At 44.9% G+C, this 19,511-nt stretch overlaps 1 long non-coding RNA gene across 1 annotated transcript in view; it reads left to right on the forward strand.

Annotated features, from left to right (window-relative positions):
- Nucleotides 1–15,408, forward strand: part of LOC142494471 (uncharacterized) — a 50,223-nt gene extending 34,815 nt beyond the window's left edge. The window contains exons 2-3 of the long non-coding RNA XR_012801459.1: nt 14,127–14,245; nt 15,188–15,408. This is a non-coding gene — a long non-coding RNA (uncharacterized LOC142494471). The remainder of the gene's footprint in view (nt 1–14,126; nt 14,246–15,187) is intronic.
- The last annotated feature ends 4,103 nt before the right edge of the window (nt 15,409–19,511 follow it).

The raw sequence follows: 19,511 nt of genomic DNA on the forward strand, positions 1-19,511 counted from the left end.
GTGCAGGGTGCCACCATGTTCAGCATGCGTGCGCAGGCGCAGATAGGTTCCTCAGTGTGGTGGTCATTAAAGAAGATCACGCATGTGCAGTACATGGGCGTGAGCGGCAGCCAATCGGAGAAGGCTCCCAGCAGGGACTACATGTCCCATGAGCCTCTGTATAGGTCAGGTGGTCCAGTACGGCCAATAGGGCTGCAGCTTGCTCCCTGGAGTGGGGAGTTGATACATTTGGCACGCGAGGACCACGCCAGTCGGAGCTGGGACAAGGATGGAGTAGGGTGTGTGTGCAGGTGTCTGTAGCACCTGCACTAGGCCAGATACCCCCTGTTAAGCCCTAGCTAGGCCCCTACTACCACATAGCTTGTGTCTGCTATAGGGACTGGCCCTTAGACAGGGACATTGCCCCGCTTAGCACTATCAGTGCGAGGGACACAGTGAGACGCTGCACGGTGACTGCGGCCTGCGGTCCAGAGCCATAGAGACAAAGCTAGGACGCAGCTGCGCTGGACTTAGGTGATCTGGTCCCAGATCAACTATCTAGAAAAGAGACTCTCTTCATGGTGGGACAGTCCATGCGGGATCCACCCAACTTAGAGGTGGAGGCATCGCGGGTTACTGCAACGGATCCGTGGATTCCATAAACCTCTACAGCATCTGTGCGCCCGGGTGTGGACACACTTGCAGATACCCAACGCATCACGTGCACCAACTCAACACTTTAGTGGGGCAGCACTGTCTCCCACATTTGGGTGGGTTGGCTCTTGGGGGATACTGGGACAGTCCTGTGCCCGGAGCACCTCAGTATATTGGGGTAAATCCCACAGGGGTGTTGACAGAGTGTTGGGGAGGCACGGTGAGGGGTTAGGGCCCTGCGAGGTCTGTGAGTGTGTATCTTCTTATTATTATTGGTTCTATGAGGTGTATAGTAAAACTGTTATGCTTTACACGTGTGTATTGTTTATTGTCCTGTAATGGGGTAATTCCGCACAGCGGAATCCCATACAGGTAGAGGCGCTACCGATCAACTCAGGTACACCCCAAGTTCCCAGCAGCGGAGCCAAAGGTATCACACCGCACCACATACACCGTAGCCACACATCTCCCAGGGGGTGGGGGAAAGTGCGCTACAGATATATTTGCACACTATATGGTCATTTCAATGGTTACAAAACACTATTAACTCTGAGTCTGAAACTCTTAAACTGAACCCAGCTGTATTAGCAAATCTGTAATAGTCTCTATATTTGATCTGTATTTGACTTGACTTAAAGAAAGAACTACACACCAGATGCTGACCAAAGGGAGCTCTGAATTGTAGACAACTACAACGTTTTTAAGCAATAAATCAGACTGCCATACAAAACACACAACTGCTATCTGACAATTCCCCAGCACAGTGTAAAGTTCTCATGTAATTTGTGTCCTGGACTACAAATGCTAAAAGTAGATTCACTACATTACATGACCAATACACCACTCTGTGCTACTACTCTTGTACGGCTCTGATGAGCATGTTCTATTCTTTTTGACTCATCTTCTCAGAACTAAGTGCAGGAGCCTAAAGAGAAAACACAGCCTTTCATCCCATGAAAAGAATGTTACAATGCGTCATTCTCCAGATAACTTCTCAGAGATGATCATCTATCAAGGACTGAATGGTGTTGTGAACCCAAACAAATCTTGCTTTATGATAGAACAACATTACATCAGAGAACACTAAAATGGCATAATTGATGAGCATATTATATTAGTAGCAATATTTGTGTTCCTTTCCTTTGGTTTATAACAAGATGACATGCTTTGATTACATTATTTATTCTTGATCTCTTTGTTTCCCATCCCCCCCGCAGGTTTCTTTTCCCCTTTTAATTTACCAGGAAACAAGCAGTCAGTGATTTCTCCATTTATTTCCTGCTGTACCTACTGTTTGTCTGCAATTACTGGATGTTTTTATGCATTCTTAGTACTCGGAGGCCTGGCTTCCTGTGCAGTCAGCTGTGTAGACACAGAGAGCACAGCTCTGATACAGTCAAAGGGAGCAGGGTTACAGTCAACAATTTCCTAAACACTTCTGTACATTTTCCACCCTCCAATCCTTGTGCATATTGAGGTAATGGAAAGTGGGAATGGACTATGAAACTTGGAAAGACATTGCTTGTGCTCCTGGTCGAGTAGATGTTTCCAGCACTTACACTCCACACCTGTAAAATATGTTTAAATGGAACAATTGGTTTTTATATAGCAAGCAGTTTGTATATATTTGGTTAGAAACCCATTTTGTTGATATAGAGTACACACCGTGATCCACCAGTATCTGCCATCGGCTTTGTATGGCGGTTACCCCCACATTACAGCATGATGAATCCTGCCCGAAGTGCTCTCCACTTTTAGTTTTAATATATATATATAGACCAAAAGAAACAGAAAACAATGACGTAGCGCCTCTAATATACCTTGAACATAAGCTATTATAATGAAAAACTAATTAACCCTACCATGAATGTGTCTAGTGGGGCGGTGTGATGATGGCCAATATCAATACTAAAAACCTGTGATCTCAAAGGAGATAAGGTAATACATAAATTATTTAATTAAACACAATATTATTTAATAAAGATGAAAAAGTAAAAAAATTGTGAATACAAAAATGTGTGAATACAAAAAATTCTTAAAAAATTAATGAATAAAAAACCTTTAAAAAACCTCTGAAAAAACAAAGTCCTGTTCCAATAGCAATGACATCCAGGTGTTTGCAGCCCGTTTCAAAGGGATCACTACTCCCTGAACAAATCTGTGAAAAAGAAGAAAAAAACAGACGCACACCTAGTGCATTAATGTAATAACATGTAATTTATGGAACATAAAATCAAACAAATGCCCACTCACAAGAGTACTGTATTAATAAGCGTGTATGAGATTGGCTCTCATGTGCCAGCAATGCCGTCCTCTCCGTCCGGTTCGAGGCAATGGCGTCCTCCCGTGTCCCTCCTTCGTGTAACCGGATAGCCGGAAGTGAAGTCCTTCCAACTCGGTGTTCAATGTAAGGAGTCCCTCCGGGAACCAGCAACTCAGAAATCTTTGTGCCGGCAACAATACCACAGGAGACACAGGAACCAGCGTCGCACTTCCAATAGTACCAGAGTTCATAGGCAAGTGACGGCCTCAGTCAGACCACACCCTACGCGTTTCAACATCGATGATGACTTCATCAGGGGTACCACTAGACGCCCCTTCACAGTATTTATAGGGAGGTATTTGCATACATTAAATGATTAGTCAAATACACAATTAACAATTTTAACAATTTCAATCACATAATGTTATGAGGACCCAATTGAGCTACTAGAGAATAAGTCCAAAATAGGACATAGAGGGATATTGCATTAGACTGGAATTAAATTAATAAAAGGAGGGACACGGGAGGACGTTATTGCCTCGAACCGGACGGAGAGGACCGCGTTGCTGGCACATGAGAGCCAATCTCATTCACGCTTATTAATACAGTACTCTTGTGAGTGGGCATTTGTTTGATTTTATGTTCCATAAATTACATGTTATTACGTTAATGCACTAGGTGTGCGCCTGTTTTTTTCTTCTTTTTCATATATATCCATATATATATATACATGTAGAGGTATCAGAACCGTGTTAGCGGAGCTTCAATAATCAAAAAATAAATAGATGATACCGTTCTGTGGCTAACTAAATGCTTTTATTTGTGCGAGCTTTCGAGATACACTGATCTCTTCTTCCGGCGATGTTACAATGAATGAAGCAAGCAAAAGCTATACTATAAACAGTGTATATTGGAATGTTATCTGTGCTGGTCCATATATATATATACACACACTGGTATATATATATATATATATATATATATATATATATATATATATATATATATATATATATACACACACACACACATACACATACACACACACACAAACACACACACACACACACACACACACACACACAGTGGTGTGAAAAAGAAAGTACACCCTCTTTGAATTCTATGGTTTTACATATCAGGACATAATAACAATCATCTGTTCCTTAGCAGGTCTAAAAATTAGGTAAATACAACATCAGATGAACAACAACACATGACATATTACACCGTGTCATGATTCATTTAACAAAAATAAAGCCAAAATGGAGAAGCCATGTGTGAAAAACTAAGTATACCTTATGATTCAATAGCTTGAAGAACCAACTTTAGCAGCAATAACTTGAAGTAATCGTTTTCTGTTTGACTTTATCAGTCTCTCACATAGTTGTGGAGGAATTTTGGCCCACTCTTCTTTACAACGTTGTTTCAGTTCATTGAGGTTTGTGGGCATTTGTTTATGCACAGCTCTCTTAAGTTCCAGCCACAAAATTTCAATCAGGTTGATGTCTGGACGTTGACTGGGCCATTGCAACACCTTGATTCTTTTCTTTTTCCAGCCATTCTGTTGTAGATTTGCTGGTGTGCTTGGGATCATTGTCCTGTTGCATGACCCAATTTCGGCCAAGCTTTAGCTGTCGGACAGATGGCCTCACATTTGACTCTAGAATACTTTGGTATACAGAAGTGTTCGTGGTCGACTCAATGACTGCAAGGTTCCCAGGCAAAACAAGCCCAAATCCTCACCCTTCCACAACCGTGCTTGACAGTTGGTATGAGGTGTTTGTGCTGATATGCTGTGTTTGGTTTTCGCCAAATGTGGTGCTGTGCATTATGGCCAAACATCTCCACTTTGGTCTCGCCTGTCCAAAGGTCATTGTTCCAGAAGTCTTATGGTTTGTTCAGATGCAACTTTGCAAACCTAAGCTGTGCTGCCATGTTCTTTTTAGAGAGAAGAGGCTTTCTCCTGGCAAACCTTCCAAACAAACCATACTTGTTCAGTCTTTTTCTAATTGTACTGTCATGAACTTTAACATTTAACATGGTAACTGAGGCCTGTAGAATCTGAGATGTAAGTCTTGGGTTTTTTTTGCAATTTTTCTGAGCATTGCACAGTCTGACCTTGGGGTGAATTTGCTGGGACGTCCACTCCTGGGAAGATTGTCAACTGTCTGGAATGTTTTCACTTTTAAATAATCTTTCTTACTGTAGAATGATGGACTTTAAATTGTTTGGAAATGGCCTTATAACCCTTCCCAGATTGATGGGCAGCAACAATTGCAAAAACTGCAAAAACGTCGGCTTTTATATAGGTGGTCACACTTGCTGATGATCAATTAATCAAGGGCATTTGATTAGCAGCACCTGTCTGCTACTTAGCATCTTAATTCCTATGGGAGCAGTAACGGTGTACTTAGTTTTTCACACATAGCTTCTCCATTTTGGCTTTATTTTTATTAAATAAATCATGACACGGTGTAATACTGTATGTCATGTGTTGTTGTTCATCTGAGGTTGTTTACCTAATTTTAAGACCTGCTAAGGAACAGATGATTGTTATTATGTCCTGATATGTATAACCATAGAATTCAACAATGGTCTACTTTCGTGTGTGTGTGTGTGTGTGAGATATATATATATTTCGACAAATCACCCAAAAATCTACTCGCCGAACAAAAAATCTACTCGCCACCTAGCCCCACCCCTAGTCCCGCTTTTAAAAATGGCACGTACACGTGACGGCGTGCGCCACTCTCCAGCTGTGAGTCAACTTCACGCCCCCTTGTGGCGTATTCTCTACCCATGCCTAGTTTCCCTGATGTCTCCCTGTATGGCGTGCGCCGCCCTCTAGCTGCCAGTCAAGATTCCCTGTTGATTCTCTGTGTGGCGGGCGCTGCCTCTAGCTGCGAGTCTTTCTTCCTATGTATCGCTGCCCCTTAGTCTGTTGGATCGCTCGGAGTTCGATCCTTAAGGGAGCCTCTTCTTATATAGCCTCTCATTTGAGACATATGGTGTACTGGCACTCCCCGGGAGGGATTTATGATTGGGTAGATTTGGAGAGCGCACTAAAAAGCCTGGTCAGTCTGCCTTCTTTGCTTTGGTTGAGCCCCGGGGTTTATACTGGGAGTCACTCTGACCCGATTGTAATCGGATTCACCTTAAAAATCTGGCAACTAGCAAAAAAGAAGTATAAACCCCATCCAGACTTACACCCCTGTTTGGTAACTCAGGGTTTCTGCCGGAATTCCAGGGTCAGGGTTTTGAAACCTGGAGACAGAGAGGGATCTTAGAGATGGGAGATCTATTAGAAAAAGACAAGCTGATGTCTTTTGAGGAATTGATGAGTAAATATTGTCTTCCTCCAACTGAGATGTTCAAATATATACAGGTCCAACATTTTGTTTGGCATGGATTTTATGGGGAGGCATTCCCCAGATAAACATGATTCGAAGATCGGGGCAAAACAAAAAAATACCAAAAGGGTCTGATCTCATATCTCTATACGGGGTTAACCCCTCAAAAGGATACCCTGGACCATAAATATATGGATCAGTGGGCTCTGGACTTCGAGACTGAAATAACAAGAGAGAACTCTATATGTGCTGTAACGAAATGAGAATATTTACAAAATTCTTCTACGTTAGGTACACCCCCAAAAAGTTAAAGCAAATGTTCCCGGAGTCTACTGATAGACGCTGGAGGGATTGTGGGCAGATCTAGCGTATATATGGTGGTTCTGTTCTGCTATAAAGACATATTGGAGGACAGTTCTGAAATTGATAGAAGATGTGATGGGGATTAAGATGCTGCTAGATCCAGTTTTAATTATCCTGGCTAGAGCCATGGATGATGTGAACCTGTTACGCCGGTGCTGCCCGCAGACCAGACCCGTCCCCTGAGCTGAAGGGGGAAGTGGTAATACACGCACATGCAGCAAAGGGAGCGTGTCCGGAGTGTGGTATGAAGCGTTGCCAGGCCAGGTGTAGTAAGGTAGACAATACTTGCCGGTACCGGTTGTAGAGATAGAGTGAAGGATGCCTTGCCGAAGTCAGGGAGTGGAGAGTGGAGATAGGTCGTAGTCCAAGCCGTGTTCAAGGGGTTACCAGAGTGAGCGTTGTCCAAGGGGTGCCGAGATCGAGAGCCAGAGGGGGTAGTCGTACGAGCTGCGTCAGAACCTGTGAAAACACTGAGAGAATCCAGAAGTACTTCCATACAGAGACTATGTCGAGCAAAGACTGAGAGCAGAGAGGAGCTAGATAAAGCAGGAAGGTCCAATTAGGAACGGAGGCGGGACAGGAAGAGCTACAGGGAGACACTGCAGATTGGTGCAGGCATAACAGGCCAGGTGAGTCTTGTTGGTAACCTGAGTATGCCCGTGCAGTGTGCGGGGGCAGAGCCTGAGGTCCGGGGGACGGGAATAAGAGTGTGCAGGCTGAGCGTGCTCCGTAACTCGTGTACGCACGTGAACCGAGCCAGTGGATGGTGCAGGTGTGCGTGCAGGAGGGCGTGGGCGCGCCCGGCGCTGAGCAGAGGAATCGCCGAGGGGAGTGATCCAACGACGGCGGCAGGGGCGGGGAGCCGTGGAGGCCGGTAAGGCAGGATTGTTTTGTGTGTCCAGGGGCACCCTTCGGGGAGGGAGTGCTCTGTGTGGGGACCGTGGAGAACGCCGATTCCTGACAGTACCCCCCTCTTCAGGAACGGCCTCAGGACGGTCCAAGAACGGTTTGTCTGGAAACTTTTTCCTGAAGGACTTAACAAGGGCCGGGGCATGAATGTCCTTTGAAGGTACCCAGGATCTCTCTTCAGGGCCAAAGCCCTTCCACTGCACCAAGAACTGGAGCTGACCCCTGGATAGGTGAGAATCCAAAAGAGAGTGAACTTCGTATTCCTCGTTATTTTGTACAGTAATGGGATCCGGTTTACGAGTCTGATCCGGAAAGAAGTGACTGGAGATGAATGGTTTTAAGAGGGACACATGAAAGACATTGGGAATCTTCATACTGGGTGGTAGTTGGAGCCGGTATGCCACGGGATTGATTTGTTCACAAATAGGGAAGGGACCCAGGAACTTAGGTGCCAGCTTAGGAGATGGTACCTTGAGGTGAATATTCTTAGAGGAGAGCCATACCAAATCCCCTGGTACAGTTATGTGGGTGAAAAAGTATTTTCTTAAAATTGTTAATGTTTGAATGTCAGACTGAGGTTTGGTATAAAAAGTTCCTCTAGCCTGTTATTGGGAAAGCCAATAATCTATCTAGTACACATTCTTCAGAAACACAGAACAGTTATGTGGATACGACGGTATCCCCTGGTACAGTTATGTGGGTACGAACGACGACGACGATCGGCCTGTAGTTTCGATCTGCGGGAGGAGTTGAGAAGGGTAGACTGAATCCTGGACCATGCGGTTTGGAGGGAAGAAATGCGTTCATCTACGGCTGGTACTCCAGAAGGAATGTTGGGGATGGGAAGACAGGGAGGGTGGAACCCATAATTTATAAAGAAGGGCGACTCCCGGGTGGACTCGTTTTTGGCAGAATTGACGGCATACTCTGCCCAAGAGAGGAGTTGAGCCCAATCATCCTGGAAATCGGATATGAAACATCTCAGGTACTTCTCCAGGGATTGATTGATTCTCTCCGTTTGTCCATTGGACTGAGGATGATAGGCGGAAGAGAAAGAAGAAGAGATGCCCAATCTCTTCGTGAAAGCTCTCCAAAATTTGGATACAAGCTGAGAACCTCTGTCAGAAACAATAGATGAAGGGATCCCATGAATCCGGAAAATCTGCTCCGTAAAGATATCAGCAAGGGCGGGCGAGGTGGGTAATCCTTTAAGTGGAATGAAATGGGACATCTTCGAGAACCTGTCCACGACCACTAAGATAGTGTTCATTCCTCTGGACCTGGGCAACTCCACGATGAAGTCCATCAAAATGTGGGACCAGGGGCGGTCGGGAACTGGAAGGGGTAACAGAAAACCCTGAGGCTTTTGACGGAGAGTCTTGCTTTGAGCGCACGTGGGGCAGGCGCGGGTAAACTCCAGAATATCTTGAGACATCCTTGGCCACCAGAAATTCCGACGAATGAGATCAGTAGTCTTCTTAAAACCTGGATGACCTGCAGATTTAGAGGAGTGACCCCAAGACAGGACCTCTGGAACAAATTTGGAAGGTACAAAGAGTTTGTTGTCGGGAACGACCAAGTCCTTGGGAATGCGTCTCTGGGAGTGTAAAATCTTGTCAAGATTCTTGAAAGAAGACGTGGCGAGAATCATCTCAAGCGGAAGGATAGTCTCCAAAGATTCCTCTGGCCTCTCTTCAGTAGAATGTATTCAGGAGAGTGCGTCTGCCTTTACGTTCTTGGTCCCGGGGATATAGGAAAGGTGAAAATCGAATCGAGAAAAAAAAGAGCCCAACGAGCCTGTCGTGGACCAAGGCGTCGAGCGTTCTCTATGTAAAGAAGGTTCTTGTGGTCCGTGAGAATAGTAAACGGCTCTTTCGACCCCTCCAGCAGGTGTCTCCACTCTTGAAGAGCCATCTTCACGGCCAGAAGTTCCCTGTTACCCACGTCATAGTTCCTCTCGGCAGACAAGAATTTCTTGGAAAAATATGCACAGGGATGTAACTTATCTTGGGGCATGGATCTCGGGGAAAGAACGGCACCAGCGCCGTAATCAGAAGCGTCGACCTCCAGGACGAAGGGAAGTTCAATGTTGGGATGACGGAGAATAGGTGCGGATATAAAGGCTTCCTTGAGTGTCTCGAAGGCGGAGATGGCCTCGGATGACCAAGCAGAAGGTTCAGCTCCTTTTTTGGTGAGCGCAGTAAGGGCTGCCACAATGGTAGAAAAACTCTGTATAAACTTACGATAATAATTAGCGAACCCTAAAAAACGTTGTATGGCCTTGAGAGAGTTGGGTCTTGGCCATTCAGTGACTGCTTGAAGTTTACCGGAGTCCATCATAAACCCCTCATCGGAAATGATGTACCCCAGGAACGGAGTAGAGGTCTGATGAAAGGTGCACTTCTCCAGTTTGGCGTACAAATGGTGTTCACGGAGACGGGAAAGGACGTAGGAGGTGTGGCGTATATGGTCCTGGAGATCTTTGGAAAAAATCAGGATATCATCCAAGTATACAATAACAAAAATATTGAGTACCTTACGAAAGACGTCGTTGATGAAATCCTGGAAGACAGCGGGAGCATTACATAAGCCGAAAGGCATTACAAGATACTCAGAGTGTCCACTACGCGTGTTGAAGGCCATCTTCCATTCATCCCCCTTCCTGATGCGCACCAGGTTATAGGCACCACGTAGATCCAACTTGGAAAAAATCTTGGCCCCCTGTAATTTATCGAACAGTTCGGTAATAAGGGGAAGGGGGTAACGATTTTTAATAGTTATGTGGTTTAAACCCCTGTAGTCGATGCAAGGCCTCAACGACCCGTCCTTTTTCTTGACGAAGAAAAACCCAGCCCCTGCTGGGGAATTGGAGTGATGAATAAAGCCTTTCTTGAGATTCTCCTGGATATATTCATCCATAGCGTGAGATTCTGGTAACGACAAGGGGTAGGTCTTGGACTTGGGTAGGGAGTAACCTGGAACTAGATCGATCGGACAATCGTAAGTCCTGTGTGGCGGCAAGAGGTCTGACTGTACCTTATTGAAAACGTCCCGGAATTGATGGTAAACGGAAGGTAGAATAACTTCCGGAACAGAGGTATTGGCCAGCAGTTGATGAGTCTCGCCTGACCTCGGCCTCCAGGAAATGGGAGCAAAGGAAGTCCAGTCAATGAGAGGATTGTTAAGCTGTAGCCAAGGAAGACCAAGGGTGATGGGTATCCCAGGAGTGTGAATGGCATCGAGAACTAAGATCTCCTTGTGCAGATGTGAGGACAGAAGCAAGGGTGCCGTCTCTAAGGAGATGTGGGCCGGGGTAAGAGGACGTCCATCGATACCGACGAGTGCGATGGGAACCTTCTTTCTCACGAGTGGTATGCGGTTTAACCTGGCGAATTCAAGATCCACGAAGTTTCCTCCAGCTCCTGAGTCAATGAAAGCAGCGGTAGAAGTCTTGAACTTATCGCCTGAAAGGGAGACTGGAAATGTAAGTTTCTTAGGGAGTTCAGCTTTAGAAAGGGGACGTGGAGACATTACACCCAGAGAGAGCCCCTCTGTACTCACTGGGTGTTCCCGTTTCCCGGACGCAGTGGACACTCCCGAACCAGATGTTCCATGGATCCGCAGTAGAAACACAATCCCCCGGCGTGGCGGAACTGCCGTATCGGTGTGCGGATGCGTTGTACCCCCAATTGGCTCTGGCAACTCCAGTGCAGGACGAAGAGGTATGGTAGCACTTGGGGAAGCAGGAGTGTTGCTGGGAGTACTGGAGAACGGAACTTGAAAGTTATGGAAGCGAGTGCGCTGATGCTCTGAGCGGCGTACCTGGATACGTTGATCCACTCAGACAGCCAAATCAATGAGGACCTCCAATTGATCCGGCCTGGATTGGCGAGAGAGTTCATCCTTGATGGGATCTGCCAGGCCTTGCCAGAATACGTAGACGAGAGCATCTTGTCCCCAGTTAGTCTCGGCTGCTAGAGTCCGGAATTCCACAGCATACGGTGTCACCATTCGCCGTCCCTGAGTGATCTGGAGGAGAGAAACAGATGCCATCTCTCAACGAGCGGGAGAATCGAATACTCGTTGAAATTCGGCTTTAAATGCCGGGTAATCTTGGGTAAGGTCAGAACGTCGCTCCCAAACCGGGGAAGCCCAAGCCAGGGCGCTGCCAGTGAGGAGGTTATAAATGTAGGCTACCTTCTTGCGATCAGTATTGTAGAGATGGGGGGCCATTTCAAACTGCACCTCAAACTGGTTTATGAAACCCCTACAATCTTGCGGTTCACCTGCATAAGGCCATAAGGCTTGGGGGGAGGAATCCTTACATCTGAGCTGCTAACTGCGCTTGCGGAGTGGGGGCTTACATCTGGCGGGTCGCGGTCGGTACCCTGTCTGAGAGTACTGCGACCTGGCGTGTAAGTGCCACAATTTGATCCGCCATAGCCTGGTTTTGCTGAAGCAGATTGGAGAGAAACTGTTGAAGTTCGGTCTGGTCTGCGTTTTGTGGGCTCGACATAATGTTACGCCAGTGCTGCCCACAGACCAGACCCGTCCCCTGAGCTGAAGGAGGAAGTGGTAATACACGCACCCGCAGCAAAGGGAGCGTGTCCGGAGTGTGGTATGAAGCGTTGCCAGGCCAGGTGTAGTAAGGTAGACAATACTTGCCGGTACCGGTTGTAGAGATAGAGTGAAGGATGCCTTGCCGAAGTCAGGGAGTGGAGAGTGGAGATAGGTCGTAGTCAAAGCCATGTTCAAGGGGTTACCAGAGTGTGCGTTGTCCAAGGAGTGCCGAGATCGAGAGCCAGAGGGGGTAGTCGTACGAGCTGCGTCAGAACCTGTGAAAACACTGAGAGAATCCAGAAGTACTTCCATACAGAGACTATGTCGAGCAAAGACTGAGAGCAGAGAGGAGCTAGATAAAGCAGGAAGGTCCAATTAGGAACGGAGGCGGGACAGGAAGAGCTACAGGGAGACACTGCAGATTGGTGCAGGCATAACAGGCCAGGTGAGTCTTGTTGGTAACCTGAGTATGCCCGTGCAGTGTGCGGGGGCGGAGCCTGAGTTCCGGGGGACGGGAAGAAGAGTGTGCAGACTGAGCGTGCTCCGTAACGCGTGTACGCGTGTGAACCGAGCCAGTGGATGGTGCAGGTGTGTGTGCCGGAGGGCGTGGGCGCGCCCGGCGCTGAGCAGAGGAATCGCCGAGGGGAATGACCCCCCACGGCGGCAGGAGGGGCGGGGAGCCGTGGAGGCCGGTAAGGCAGGAATGTTTTGTGTGTCCAGGGGCACCTTGCGGGGAGGGAGTGCTCTGTGTGGGGAGCGTGGAGAACGCCGATTCCTGACAGAACCACTATACAGTTAAATTAATTATGCATATCCTAACGGCGGCTAGATGCGCTGTAGCAGCAGCAACGTGAAAGAAGACTCTTCCGCCCTCCAGAAGAGAGGTTATTAGAAGGGTTAACGATGTCCAACTAATGGAGAGACTCACCTCATTTCTGAATCATATCACAAGAAATGTTGATACAATATGGGAACCTTGGGATGTGGGATAAAGATATGATTTTAATAGAAAGGAGTATTTGGGAGTGAGGAAAATATGATATGTGGTTTATAAAATGACGTACGCGATGTAATGTGACTGTTGATGACTGTAAGAATATTTTGTTACAAAATGTTTGTTTCCCTCCCCATTTTTTCCTTCTGTACCCCTCCCCATTTATATTTGAAACATCTCAATAAAAATATAAGTAAAAAAAAAAAAAAATACTGTACCAAAACATTACCCAGCCAACATATAGTAAATAAAAGTTATACTTACCCCTGCTAGGATTAAAGCTGTCCTTGTCCTCCTCGTCGTCAGTGGGCACTGACAGGGAAATAAAAAGAAACTAAATACTGACCTATAACCCCTTAAAGACTGTAGCGATTATTAACCACTATTGTAATTAAGGGGTTAAACCACACTCCCCAGGGACAACTACCCCCACCCCACACCCCCTCTACCATTGATCTTCACTGTAGTAAACCATGCCCACAATACAGTAGCGGCAGCTTTTATTTGCAGTAATGCCGCCGGCCGGACGCGGGTGCAAAGTGTGGTGACGCGGCACGTTGCGGCGCACTGTGTCGTCACAGTCACGTGCGCACCCGGCTTCCCCGGGCTTCCCCGACACCCCTGGAGATTAAAGTAAGGTAAGCGGGGGTGCGGGGAAGCAGAGGGGCAGAGCAGGAGCCGGGTTTGGGAAGGGGGGGTAAATTGCGCGCGAAGTGGAGGGGGGGTGCGTGGGGGAAACGCGGTGGCGCGCGGTTTAGACTGGCGGCAGCCGGAGTAGATCCCGGCATGCCGCCGGCATTACTTCAAATAAAAGCTGCCGCTACTGTATGGGCATTGATTGCCCCAATGGTAAGGAATGAAAAACCTAAAAAAAATCTAAAAAAATTAAATACATTACAAAAAATGCATTGATTGTCACAAAATGCTTTGATTGTCCCTTTGCTTATCTATACCCCGAAACGGGCATAGATAAACACATTTCCAGTCAATGAGCATCCTAAAAAAAATACACTTTTATATAAAATACGATTAATGTGTTTCTTACCTTTGCCAGGATGAACATTCACCCTCCTCATACAACTGTGGCACCAACTCTTGCCCACGTTTCAATGATCTTCAACAGCATGATGTGAAGAAGTCCATGATCCTCAGTTGATTGCACAGGAATCTGCTGTAAGTTCTTTATCTTTCCTTTGTCCTTTGACATTGTTTAAATGTCCCATTCACGTGGGCCGTGACGCGGGAGAATTTAAGCATGGCGATACTGGAACCCCATACCAAGGCTTAAACACAGGAAGCAGGGGGTTCCCAAGGCTGAAATTAATGCTCCGAAGACCCCCTGCTTCAATACTGTGTTATTAAAATGAAAGCCGCGTGATTGCCTGTTAGAGGCGCGCAGGGAGAGTGACTGATTCAGTCTCACTCTTACAGATAGGTGCAGCCCGGTAAGATTCACAAAGCGGGAGTCCCATTCAGACGCAGGGATGCTTGCCGTATTAATCCCAATGGGCCATTACCAACTGCTATGCACTGTGCTGCGGACGGTAAAGGCTTTGCACACCGTGCACCCGTACATGCTCTGCGGCCGCACAACAGACCATAGCACTGCATCTGTGTACACATACACACAATGTACACTTATATAGGTTTATAAATGGAGATACCTAGTAATATAATGTGGTTTTTTCAATCATTCAATATCGGGAGATTTTGCCAACTGCATTTGGCAAAAACAGCCATGCGGAATACCACAGACACCAGTTGTGTCTTGTCAATGAAAAGGAACAAAGCTGTCAAATTAAGAACATAAAAGCAAGAATTGTTTTCTTCCAGCAGACTGTTCAGAGCTCTGCTAATGGAACACACAGTTGAAATTAACAATTGCGCTGCTGGCAGAACTCTACATTTTGTATTGGGTGAATAAAGATGTATTGGAACCATTGTGTTGCATACTAGTAGTTGGTGAAAATATTGCAATAATGACCCATGATAACCCTTCCCAGTTACTGTAATAATATCACAACAATTACGATCTGTGTTTAATAAGGTGCATGTGCTGCACCCTAGAATGAAAAGCAAATAAAATGACTTTTATCACTCCTGCTTCTCTTACAGTATAATCAGAGGAAACAATGTGAGGCCAGGATGGACCAAAAATCGCCAAGCTTTCAAGTAAACATACATATGCATACTAACCGAATTTTTGTATACATTGTGATGTTTATGTTTTATGGGGTAATATTAAAATACAGCGGTTGAATACATACTGTATTCCGCATGGAAATCAGGAAAGTGTTATCCTGAGTATGGTTTTCTTTGTCCATTGCACTGTTATATATGCATGTCATCTTAGGTGCTACTATTGCACGTTGTATCTGCCCAGTACTGCGTGCTCGCTCTTTCTAAATAAAGTTTGATGATAATAAACGATGTTTATCATTCAGTAATTCTAGTGGTTTCAGAGAAGCCAGTGATTATTATAATGATATCGATGCCTGGAGCTAGCCAAACGTTTGGCACCATTAACAAGCAAGAGGCTTTGATAGCCATAGCATCTGACAAAACCCTTGGCTTTCAGTTGCTCAACTTAAGGAGAAGGAGTGGCTCAGTGAGTAAAGACACTGACTGGTGCCGAATTTGAAGCATGTACCTGGTTCAATTCCTGGTGTTGTGACCTTGGGCAAATCACTTTATCTCCCTGTGCCTCAGGCACTAACAAATAGATTGTGAGCTCCATGGGGCAGGGACCTGGGCCTGCAAAAATGTCTCTGTAAAGCGCTATGTAAAAACTAGCGGCACTATACAAGAACATATTATTATTAAGCAACCTCTCCTGTTTCTTACCCTTTTCTTTCCTCAATTACTTTTTCTGACTCTTGCATCTGTTATCAGAGTCTCACCATAATGTTAACAATATTGATATTGATGGTTTTCATGCCTTTTGAGACATACTGTACCTGTTTTGCTAATGTTAAAACCAAAAAATAGCCAGGGAGAATTACAGCCCAAATATCATTCTTAAGCCATTCACCGAAAGGCAGCTTCACAACATATTGAATAGAGGTCTTAAGTCTTTATATTGTTGGTAAGATTGACAAGTAACATGCAATAACCCTTATAATAAGGCCGATGAGCAATGTTTTTGTGTCATTTCTTTCTGCAAACGTTACTCTGTGGTTTCCAGCACTTACAATCACTTATGCTACTGTGAACCCATATATGGGCCTAATTTCTCGCTCCTTCCCCGTCCCCTGCACTTGATTTTAGTATTCTAAGCTTCTTGGAATCACCATTTCATTTGTTTGTTTTTTCCCCCCTCAACCATCTTCCTTCCCAATCTGTCTCTGTACTTCTGTAGGTGCTGCTGAATATATATTAACCAGAGAGGAACCTGTGTAATATATACCTTTTATTGCTGTTTCTAATTTGTTTACGATCATACTGTGTTGTATGGATTTTTTTTAAGACACGCGAGTTGCAACACATTGCAAGGAATTTAAGGACTTCTGGGATATGGCAGGGATACAACTGGCACAACTGTTGCCCTGCCAACAGTGGAGTTTGTTTGTCCACACCCAAGAAGGTGGGCAATGCATTGCCCACAAGTCTGTTTCAACATTGTCAATTGATAATTCAGATGCTTTAACTACATTATCTATTAATCTCACAATTTTTCAACTGCAGTTGCAGAGATTCCTCAAAAAGTGAATTACCATCCTCTGGCAGGTCTATAACCTGTATGTATAATACATATACATACTTATCATAATGGTATACATATGCATCTTTAAGATACACACAGAAATCCAGACATCCCATCTTAAACCAAAAACATACAAAGCGCAGCTGGTGGAAGCGAAGACGCAAACATTACTTGTCTCATTAGGAAACAGGGCCCCTATAAATCCTGAAGCTTTATAGTTTCAGCTATCGACAAATATTCTGATTCTTTGATTTAATCAGAGCAGAGGGATAGGAATATATATGTTCATTAACCTGCCCACATATGTTGGGCCAATTGTTAGTTTTCTAACCGATACAACCACATAGGGTAAGTTGGCAAAAATACTGAAGTCATGAGTCATCTGAAGAAAGATTTTTAAAATGGCTCTGTGGGGAAGGGGGTTAATAATTAAATGCCTTGTACTTGTTATTCTTCCATCGCCCACTTAAGAGAGAGACATATACACAGTAACACTAGCTGTAGCATGTTTGGCCTATTCATTTCAATAACCTTACTGCACATGATTCAATTAGCGTGGCTTTGTGAATATTCTTCACAGGGGAAGATCCTACCTGGGATGCAATGATCTGAATGCAACATGGCAAAGCATGCCACAGTATTACATGCCAAAATCGTTCCACATTTCACTTTCTTAGAATCAGCTGATACACTGTGACCTGAATAATGGTCCTCAATAATATTAACACACTCTGAAACCCGACATAAGAGAGGGACTACTGAAGGGGTCTATTTATTTCAGTCTCTGCTAGAGAATCGTTTATTTCATATAATTTTCTACGGCTTTAGTGTAGTCCTGTCCAAAACTGCATATTGTTGATTATTTTGTCAGCTGAGGAATGGAGCTGTAGAGTGGGGCATGAAGGAACATTAAAGTTAACATAGAGACTCGATTCGAGTCCATTTTGCTTTCCTTGCGGCTGTCAAATAGAATATTTCCTTTAATGGGCTATCTTAACAGCCAGGAAACTGGTCTTTTCATCTGGACAATGTCAGTTTCTTGGCATGGCGAATCCAAATATTAGCAAATACCTCTGTTTTTTTTGTTTTTCCTCCCAGATACTTAGACATTTCTCCTCTCTGCTGAGGAACACATATTTCACTGAAGTGATCGTAAATATTTGGCCAGTGGAAAGAAAAGATGGTGACAACTACACCTTTCTCCAGACAGGCTCAGAGTTTGTTAACCCCTCTCTGCTGAAAGGACATAGAACATATTTATTGGCCTAATGTAGCAAAAAGTGTGCTAAATAAGGCTTATTTTAACACCCGTAATATTTTCTGGAATATATTTATTTCTGGAAGGTTTTGCAATACAAAGATGCTCCATTGCCGAAGAACCTTGAGATGTATACTTTCTATTTTGCAGGCCAATACACAGTCGGACTGTCCCACCAGGGAACTGGGGAAAGCCCTGGTGGTCCTTGTCTCCCGGGTTCTCGGGTTCGGCACATTGCGGATCGGGTAGACAGAATGTTGGGGGGAGGGGGGCTGGGATTGATCCGGCGGTCTTGGTACATGTTGGCACCAATGACAAAGTTAGAGAAAGATGGAGGGTCCCAAAAATGATTTCAGGGATCTAGGCCTAAAGCTTAGGGCAAGGACCTCCAAGGTAGTATTTTCAGAAATACTACCAGTGCCATGCACTATCGTTGGGAGACAGTCAGAGATCAGGGAGGTTGATGCATGGCTAAGAAAGTGGTGTAGGAAGGAGGGATTTGGGTTTTTAGAGCACTGGGACTCCTTTTCTGAGAGGTGCCATCTATATTCCAGGGACGGATTGCACCTCAATGAAGAGGGGTCTTCTGTGCTAGGGGGGAGGAGATTTTAAACTAGGATGGAGGGGGAGGGGACTGAAACAGATAACGAACTAAATAGAATAGAAGAGGAAACAAGGGATTATGGAGGTAGAATAGAGGCAAGTGGAAGTTTGACAAGCAGTGAGACACTTATAGTACATACAGATAATACTAGAAAACTTCAAAAGACTAAACCAAGTTGGCGCAGAAAGGAAAGAGCAGATAAGATAATAGTACAGGCTGAAAAAAACAACTGCATGCGTGCTAATGCAAGAAGCCTGACAGATAAAATGGGGAAGCTTGAATTAATAGCTGCAAGGGAGCAGTATGATATCATAGGCATTACTGAAACATGGTGGGATGAAACTCATGACTGGGCAGTTAATTTAGAGGGTTATTCCCTTTTTCGGAAGGATCGAGCAAATAGAATAGGAGGTGGAGTATGTGTATACAGTATGTTAAACCGGATCTAAAACCTATTATAAGGGATGATGTCTATGAAGGGAATGATGAAAATGTAGAGACCTTGTGGATAGAAATTAGCAGTGGAGGTAAAAGTATAAAGAAAATATTTGTAGGGATATGCTATAAACCACCAAATATCTGTGAGATTGAGAAAGCTAAAATACTTTTGCAAATGGAAAAGGCATCAAAACTAGATCATGTTTGCATAATGGGTGATTTTAATTATCCAGACATAGACTGGGGCAATGAGATTAGCGTTACAACAAAAGGAAACAGTTTTTTGGAGTGCTTAAAGACAATTATATGACCCAAATTATTGAGGAACCAACCAGGAGAGGGGCAGTACTGGATTTGGTCATATCAAACAATGTAGAAGTAATAGCAAATATTCAAGTCCTGGAACATTTGGGTAACAGTGATCATAACATGGTCT

Source organism: Ascaphus truei, chromosome 5 (genome assembly GCF_040206685.1).
Source record: "Ascaphus truei isolate aAscTru1 chromosome 5, aAscTru1.hap1, whole genome shotgun sequence".
NCBI lineage: Eukaryota > Metazoa > Chordata > Amphibia > Anura > Ascaphidae > Ascaphus > Ascaphus truei.